The following is an 8,788-nucleotide window of genomic DNA, read 5'->3' as shown; positions in this document are numbered from 1 at the left end:
ACATTTGCTCAAGTATGTTCATAGAAGTGTTTTTTGTGATAGCCATAACTTGGAAACAACCTTGATGGCCCTCAACCAAAGAATGGATAAAGAAAATGTGATACATTTACACAACAATGTATTCATCAGCAATAAAGAATGACATCATGAAATTTGCAGGCAAATGGAAGGAACTAGAAAAAAATTATCCAGAGTGAGGTAACCCAGACCCTGAAACACAAACATGGTATGTACTCACTCATAAGTGGATATTAGAAGTAAAGCACAGGATAATCAGACTGCAATCCACACCACGAGAGAAGCTAGGTAACACAAAGATCCATAAGAGGGACACATGTTCCTAGGATACAAGCACTAATAAGACAGGACACGAAGATGGGAGTAGGTGGGGGTGGTGGGAAAGAAGGAAAGGGATGGAGGGATGGGAGCATGAAAGAACATACTGGTTGAGCTGGGATGGGATGGAGGGGGACGGTAAAGAAAGAAATATCTTGATAAAGGGGCCATATGGGAGTTATAGAGAATCTGTTGCAAGGGAAACTCCCAGGAATCCACAAGGATGACCCCAGCTAAGACACTGGCAATAGTGGAGAGGGGCCTGAACTGGCCTTCTCCAGTAATCAGAGTGGTGACTACCCTAGTTGTCATCTGAGAGCCTGCATCCGGTAAATGATGGAAGGAGACACAGAGATCCACAGTCAACAGCTGGCCAACCTCCAGGAGTCGAGTTGAAGAGAGGGAGGGGGGATTGTATGAGCAGGGGAGGTCAAGATCAGGATGTGGAAACACACAGAGACAACTGAAACTAGCTAGTGGGAGCTCACAGACTCTGGACCAACAGCTAGGGGGCTTCATGGGACCAACCTAGGCCCTCTAAATGTGGGTGACAGTTGTGTAGCTCTGTCTATTTGTAGGGCCTCAAGCAGTGGGATCAAGTGTTCCTGGTTCTTCAGCTGGCTTTTTGGAACATATTCCCCCATGCTAGGATGCCTTGTGAAGCCTTGATGCAGGGGCAGGAACTAAGTCCTGCCTCAACTTGATATGTGATGCTTTGTTGACTCCCATGGGAGGCCTGTCCATTTCTGAATGGAGGAGGAGGGGATGGATGGGAGGGAGTATAGGAGGTGGGAGGAGGGAATGGGAAGTTAGGAAGGAGGGGAAACTGTGGTCGGTATGTAAAATAAATGGAAAAAAATAACAACAAAAAAGATTGGGCTGTAGGCAAGCCTGAAGAGCATTCTTAATTAGTACTTGATGGGGGAGGGCCCAACCCATTGTGGGTGGAGCCATTCCTGGGCTGGTGGTCCTGGGTTCTATAGGAAAGCAGCCTGAGTAAGCCATGAGGAGCAATCCATTAAGCAGCACTCCTCCAGGGCCTCTGCATCAGCTCCTGCCTCCAGGTTCCTGTCCTGACTTCCTTCAATGATGAACAGTGATATGGAAGTGTAAGCTAAATAAAACCTTTCTTCCCCCCAATTCCTTTTAATCATGTTTCATCACAACAGTAGTAACTCTAAGACAGTAAGTTTATGAATTAAAACTACAAACTGAAATGACAACCTACAGAGCAGAAAAACATATTTGGTAGTCATCTGTATGGTACGCTTTCGAGTTCACAATAAATAACTGATACAACTCAGGAAAAAAGTGATGCCTAGTCATCAGGGAAATGGAAATTAATTGAACTGTGAGATAGCAGCTCACCCCAGGTAAACTGGCTCTAATCAAAATATCTGACAACAAATGTTGCACAGGACGTGGAGAAAGAGGAACATGTGTTCACTGGCTGGGATGGGAAATGTTGTGTGATGACTGAGCTTTCTATGGGCTATGAATTAGCCTCCTTGACTAAGGAAAACCACTGAGGCTAGGCATGTGTCAGGGGTGTCCCTAAATGGAGGACCAGAGAGGCCATTGTGTGAAGCTGTGAAAAAGAAGCCTGGATTGCCTTGGAGACCCCAAGATGTTGGAGATGCCAGAGCCTTGGGATACCTGCTGAGAAGAGCTGTAACAGGGAGTGGAACCAGCCAAAGAGAGAGAAGTGTGCTGTGGTCCACACAGCTGAAAGCTGTAGATCTGAAGAGCAGTTTGAAGTAAGACCTGGAGATGCAGAGTTTGGAGTTTGCCCAGAATATTTTCAGTCTTGCTTTGGTCCAGTATTTCCTCGTTATGCTCCCTTCCCTATGCTTTGGAAGAGTAAGGTATATCTTGTGTCATTATATGTTGGAAATATGTGTTTTTTAATTGTTATTTTATAGGAGATTATAGTTAAGAGATTGCATGAATCTCATAAGGAACTTTGCACTTTTAAACATTGTTGATCTGTGATAGACTATGGAGACTTTTGAAGTTGGACTAAATATATTTTACATTATGATTTTGTTACAAGCTTATGGGGGCCAGGAAGTGGGATGTGGTGGTTTGAATGTGATTGGCCCCCACAAGATATCAGGGAGTGGCACTATTAGGAGGTGTGGTTTTGTTGGAGTAGATATGGCCTTTTTGGAGAAAGTGAGTCACTTAGAAGCAGGCTTTAAAGTCTCCTATGCTCAAGCCATACCCAGTGTCTCAGATTAATTCCTATTGTCTCTGGATCAAAATTGTGGAATCTCAGCTCTTTCTCCAGCACCGTGTCTGCCTGAATGCTACCATTTTCCACCATGATAATGGACTGAGTCTCTAAGCCATAAGCACTCCAATTAAATGTTTTCCTTTACAAGAGTTTCCGTTGTCTCGTCACAGCAATAGAAATCCTAAGACAGTCCTGATTATCAGTCATCCTCCAAGAGGTACCAGCACTGTGACAGGACCCAATGTCAGACTGATGTGGCTGCAGGTCAGCCCAGGGAATGCTGGAACTTGCTCAGTGAGAAGGTGGTGGCTTGTGTTGTGAGAACCTGAATTATAATGGGAAATGTGAAGTTGTTTTCTATTATTTTAGATGTGCTTTTATTCTCCCTGTCTCTCAGTGTTTGTCATTATCTCTGTCTCTCCCTCCCTCCCTAACTCATTCTCTCTCTCTCTCTCTCTCTCTCTCTCTCTCTCTCTCTCTCTCTCTCTGTATGTGAGTATGGCACATGTGTGCTGGGTTCCTACTGAAGCCAGAAGAGGGCATCATTGCCCCTGGATATGATGCTATAGGCAGCAGTGAACCTCCTTTTGTGTGTGCTGGGATCTGAACTCAGGTCTTCCAGAAGAGCATCAAGTGCTCTTAGCTTCTGAGAGTTTGGAAATTTTGTGTTTGGAAGGTGTTTAGTTTGCAGGTTCTCTTGGCATGTCTCTATCAATCTCATTCTCACCCACCTGTGACACAAACCTCATATTGTACACTGTAATAAGGAAGACAGTTGTGCTACCACCGGCCTGTCTCTATCCAGGGATACTCAGTTGTGCCCTGTTGTGGCAATGTGTTGAGAACAGTTACCTTCTCCAGGGAGTCAGGACTCCACTCCTGCTTTCTCACTGCAGGCCCATCTCCTCTGCTAATTCCAGGCCCCTCTCAGCCCTCACAGAATTCTAGCCATCTCAGCACCATCTTGTTAACAAGTGTTTGCTCCTGGTGCTGGTCAAAGCTTTTATATCATCCTAGGAGAAGCAAAGGTGTGCATGCATGCATGTGCATGTGTGTGTGTGCACCTGGACACATGTACAGGCTCAGATATGAGAAATTAAGAACAATTAAACAAATATTTATTTAAATATAAAAATTTGAAGGCTGGCATGTAACCAACTCTGTGGGCAGAGCTTACTTAGTGTGCACAAAGCTCTGGATTTGATCCCCAGGACTTTGTTCAAAAAGATACACACAGGAGAATGAGAAGCTAAATGTCATCCTTGGGTATGTTTGAAGCTATCCTGGGCTATGTGAGACACACTCACAAAAAAATCGTAGGAAAGAAAATGCAGTAGTAAATAGTGGTCATTGGATGGGTGGTTGACATACTTTTGTTACTTTCTCCTGAATTGTTTGTCCTTGTCCTTACACCTCCACCTGCCAAAAGTGGAGCATTTGTCCTATGCAAACATCTAACTGGGCATGAACTTGAGGCTTGGTCAGAGTGGCCAAGGAGGCTTACACAACCTCACTTTTCCAATCTGACATTCGAAATATACCCTATGATAGGCCCCTCTGACTTTTGTGCTTCCATGATACCTGCTGTATGTCACAAACCTCAATTTACCTCAAAGGCATGGGCATCATACCTGGAAAGGCCCAGAACACTGGTCTTCCTGGGTCTGAGGTGAGTCATGAGCCTGGCCCTTAGGCACCTGTCTCCTGTAAAGCTCTCTCTACTCCAAATGAGGATTCTGCTCACCAACCCTGTGGTGGCTTTGGCCTCAGATTCTGCATCCCCTGGGTGTCAGGTGTGTGCTCTCTGCTTTTGTGATGTTCCCATGGGCTGGCCAGGGAGAATGTCTATAGGAGGTGGGTGTGTTGCAGTCAGTCAGGTTTCTTGTGGGTCCCCATTGACCCTGATACTTGATATTTTGTCAAAAAGCAAAATAATAACTGTGTGAAAGACAGACACTGGCTTCTATTCCTGTTTCTAGAATGAAACTGTCCTTAAAATCAGGACAGGTTCAGAAATTGTGGGGCTGCAATGTTCTCTGAAAGAATTTACAGGTGGAAAACATGAGTGAGGTATCTCCAACTTAAGGTTTTGTTCAACACCATCTGATACCCATGACCAACACCTATGACTAAGTGAAAACTGGCTTCTCTAACTAGCAAACACCAGTCCACAGGTGACATATGTGCACTACTAAGAAAATTAGGCTAACAGTGTGAGTGACTCTCTATTGGACTGACTGATGGCTTAGTCCAAAACTACTGGCTAATCACAGTGTTTAATTTCATGTTTAGTAGAAATCTGTATCATTCGAAAGGGTCCCCTTCTTTCATAATCTGTTTCTTTGGTACCTAAATCACAGGTAGGTGTGAATCAAAGGCCATTTTCCTACATTTCAAATGATCATGGTTTTCTGGTTAATATGTTAATTTTCTGAAATTCAGTGGTTGATATTCTAATGTTAAACTCACCACATTCCTGAAACATAGTCAAGTTTATAATTCTGAAACTGCTTTTGGTGGTATTTCATTTACAGGTTTTCTCCTCTCTGAAGGTAGACAGGAATGAGGTTTTGCCTCCTCATTTGTTCTGGAAGGTTTTAACATTGTTCCTGAGCACTCAGTTGCCTGGTAGAATTGTGTAAGGAGGGCACGGACTACTCCTGATGTTTTGTGGATAGTGCTTTTTTGTTTAAGCTCCTTCTCTGGGAAATAACAGGACCACTGCCTATCTTAGGGTTTCTATTGCTTTGACAAAACACCATGACCAAAAAGCAAGTTGGAGAGGAAAGGGTTTATTTGCCTTGTACTTCTACATCATAGTCCATTACTGAAGGAAGTCGGGACAGGAACTCAAGCAGGGCAGGATCCTGGATGCAGGAGCTGATGCAGAGGCCCTGGAAAGGTGCTGCTTACTGGCTTGGGGAACATGACTTTCTCTGCCTGCTTTCTTATAGAACCCAGGACCCCAGCCCAAGGATGGCACCACCCACCATGGCCTGGACCATCCCCATTGATCACTAATTGAGAAATTCCTTACAGCTGGATCTTATGGAGGCATTTTCACAACTGAGGTTCCCTTCTCTCTCATGACTCTAGCTTGTGTCAAATTGATGTACTATTACCCAGTACATGAATGCAAAGTAGTCTCATTTGGATTTTCTTTTGGTCTCACTGAGCTCCTAGGTAGAAGCTAGGATCCACAAGTCCCTGTGTAGGAGTTTAGTTAGCAGTCACTGCTCTGTGTTTGTGTGTACTCCCTGCCTTTCCCTCTATGACTTTGTATGTGGGTGGTGCTGCTACTGGTGGTGATGGTAGTGCTGGTGGTAGTGCTGGTGGTGGTGGTGGTTTGCTGAGGTGTATGTCTGTACATTATGTATACATCTGGTACCCACTGGGGAGAGAAGATGGTATCACATCCCCTGAGACTACAGTTACAAAAGGTTTTTAGCTGTGTGGTTGATGGGGATCTGAGTCCTCTAGAAGAGGAGCCAAGTGCTTAGATCCACCAAACCACTTCTCCAGCTCCTATCTCTGGTGTCTCTTCAGTATGCTCGAATGTATGAAGTCAGGTGGGGACAGGCTTCTAGTCTTCCTGGTCCACTAATTTCTTTCCTGATCACTACTCTCCTGTCACTGTAGTGGGGCAGAGGTGGACAGGGAGACAGACACAATTAGAACAGAGGCCCCACAGAGCTTAATGGTAACAAGAGCAGGAAGTGTGAACAAGAGAGGAGTCTGGAGTAACGGATAGGACACTGGACATTCCCTAGTAGGAGAAGGACCAAGTTTCAGGGAGCTAAGGAGACAGTAGTGTGTGTGAGGAAGACCTGAGAACAGAGTGGGCAAATGTCGAGGAGTGCTTCATACGCTTGCTGAAGGATTGGACTTTGGGATTTCGTGGCCCACCATGTGTACAGCAAAAATCCCATGTCAGGAAATAGGTACAGAGTGGCTGCCACTGGACTCCTAGACTGTACACAAGCCAATCTACATCGTCACCCTTCTTAGGGCCGAGATTGCCTGCCAGGAACCTGCACACATAGTCACCTAACTGTCAGAGGGCTTTCCCCAGTGGAGGTCATCCCCTACCACAGCCCATTTTTCTCTGCCACAGCCAGTTTTCTGATCACTACTTACCTGGCAACAGTGGACTCCATAAACTTCTCTTCTTTTGTGGTCTAAAGGGTATAACCCTCACCATCAATCCCTTTCCTGCTACCCAATCCATTATCTGACTTTCTCTCTGCTGACTCTGAAGGCTGGGGCTGCAGGGTTGTGTCCTTGGGGACTCTCCTCCTCCTGCCCCCTCCCCTAGTGAGGGGCAGGAGACTGGGAATACAGGAGCAGCAGCCAATGGGACAGGTCACATTGCAGTGTTTTTACTTCAGAAGACCGTTGTTGTTGCTGATGGAGATGGGAAGACTGAAGTTAGGGATTTGGGTTACTGGACATTGTTTTTCAGGAAACAATGTGAAGCTCCATCCACCTGAAAAGTATGATCATACAGTCAGTCTCAAGACACAGAGAGAGATTTAGAGACAGCATCAGACAGACAGATAGACAGAACATGGGTGCATCTCAGAGGACAACTTGCAAGAGGGGTCTCTCATCTCAGGGTTTGGGGACTGAACTCAGATGTCAGCTTTGTAAATGGCACTTTATACACTAAACAATCTCATCTACCCTAAACCTGATTTGTGTGTGTGTGTGTGTGTGTGTGTGTGTGTGTGTGTGTGTGTGTGTGTGTGTTGGTGTGAACCAACTCTCATGTAGCTCAGGGAGTCCCCAAGTTCTCTAGGGACCACGTGCTGTGACTGCAGGTGTGCTCCACTGTGATTCTGTGGATCAAACCTAGGCCAGGGACAGCCAGCCAAGCACTCTAGCAATAGAACAACATTTCCAGCCTTTAAATTCTCTAAGTGACCATCTCAATTGCTAAGAAGAATATAAGTTACTATGTGGCAGGAGCCTTCTGGCAAAGAACAGAGACACACAATAGTCTCCTCCTTTAGAGTCAACCCACATGGTCTGTTTGTCCTGCACAGGAAAACATCTCAGGAAGGCCTCCTGTGCCAGAGACTTTAGAAGACAGCACCCAGCCTACTTTAACGTGCAGCCCATGGTCCCTGGCCATTGTCCACTCTCGCTCCTTGAGGACCTTTCATCTGCAGTGGCCCTTTGGCCAATGTCCACCCTCACTTTTGAGCATGCCTCCCATCATTCTCTAAGAAACCTGCCAGTCTTCTACATAACAGGATGTGTCCTGTCTGAATCCATCTGCCAGTCTACAAGGGACTAGGCTGCTGGGCAGAGGAGGAGACAGAGCGAGATCCTTGAGCCTGCACCTCTGCCTGGTTGGAATGGAATCTTTCCTTTGAGAGCCAGAGCAGGTTCAGATGAGGAGAGACAAGGGAAGGGGTGTGGCCCTTCCTCCTTTGGGTCTGTGCTGGGAAGTACACAGGGGATAGCTCACCCACCCCTGTAACCTCTTTTGTAGTGGGCAGAGTGCAGGTGAGCAGGCTAAGGGTGAGAGAGGTGCAGCTCCTTGTCTCCTGCACGAAGAACTAAGGACACACAGTTGTGGCTCTGAGTGTCCCCATCTCTCCAGAGACATCTGAGAGGAAGCAGGCAGTGAAAGTGGCGGTGCTTACCTCATTAGGAGAGTTGTCATGTGACCTGGGGAAGCAAGAGATGAGTCAGCAGAGCATGGAAGTGCGAATTTCATCTAAGACTTAAGATTGGTAGCAAAGCAGGTGGAAGGAAGTTTTGGTAGATGTGGGGTGGGTACATGTGTCATGCCCAAGTCCAGACTCCTACAGAGTCTGTTTCACAGACCTAGCTTATTAGGACCAGAGGAGAGGTAACAGGAACAGAGACTTGCATTATATAGTTCAGGAGTTCTCCCAGTTCACAAAGCCTTGATTATTCTTTCCTCATTGATATTTGTGACTGACATGTTCCTATGACAAGAAGGAGCACAGTGGTCCTTGGGACCCAGACACACACAGTAGAGAGTCTTCCTAAGGAAGAATGAATGCTCACAAATTCCCACACAGCAGGGAAGGCATTAGGTCAGGAACCTGCTCTTGGACACGTGGTTCCCACATGCAATCCTTGTCTAGGTGGACTGAGTCTCCCTTCAGCACGGACTTGGTCTCCTGTGGCTGGAAAGGCTGTGAGGACCTATAGCACCTGAGGGCTGGTGTTGTGTAATAT

Source organism: Onychomys torridus, chromosome 1 (genome assembly GCF_903995425.1).
Source record: "Onychomys torridus chromosome 1, mOncTor1.1, whole genome shotgun sequence".
Taxonomy (NCBI): domain Eukaryota; kingdom Metazoa; phylum Chordata; class Mammalia; order Rodentia; family Cricetidae; genus Onychomys; species Onychomys torridus.
The sequence above is the reverse complement of the archived record's forward strand: the minus strand, read 5'-3'. Positions refer to the sequence as shown.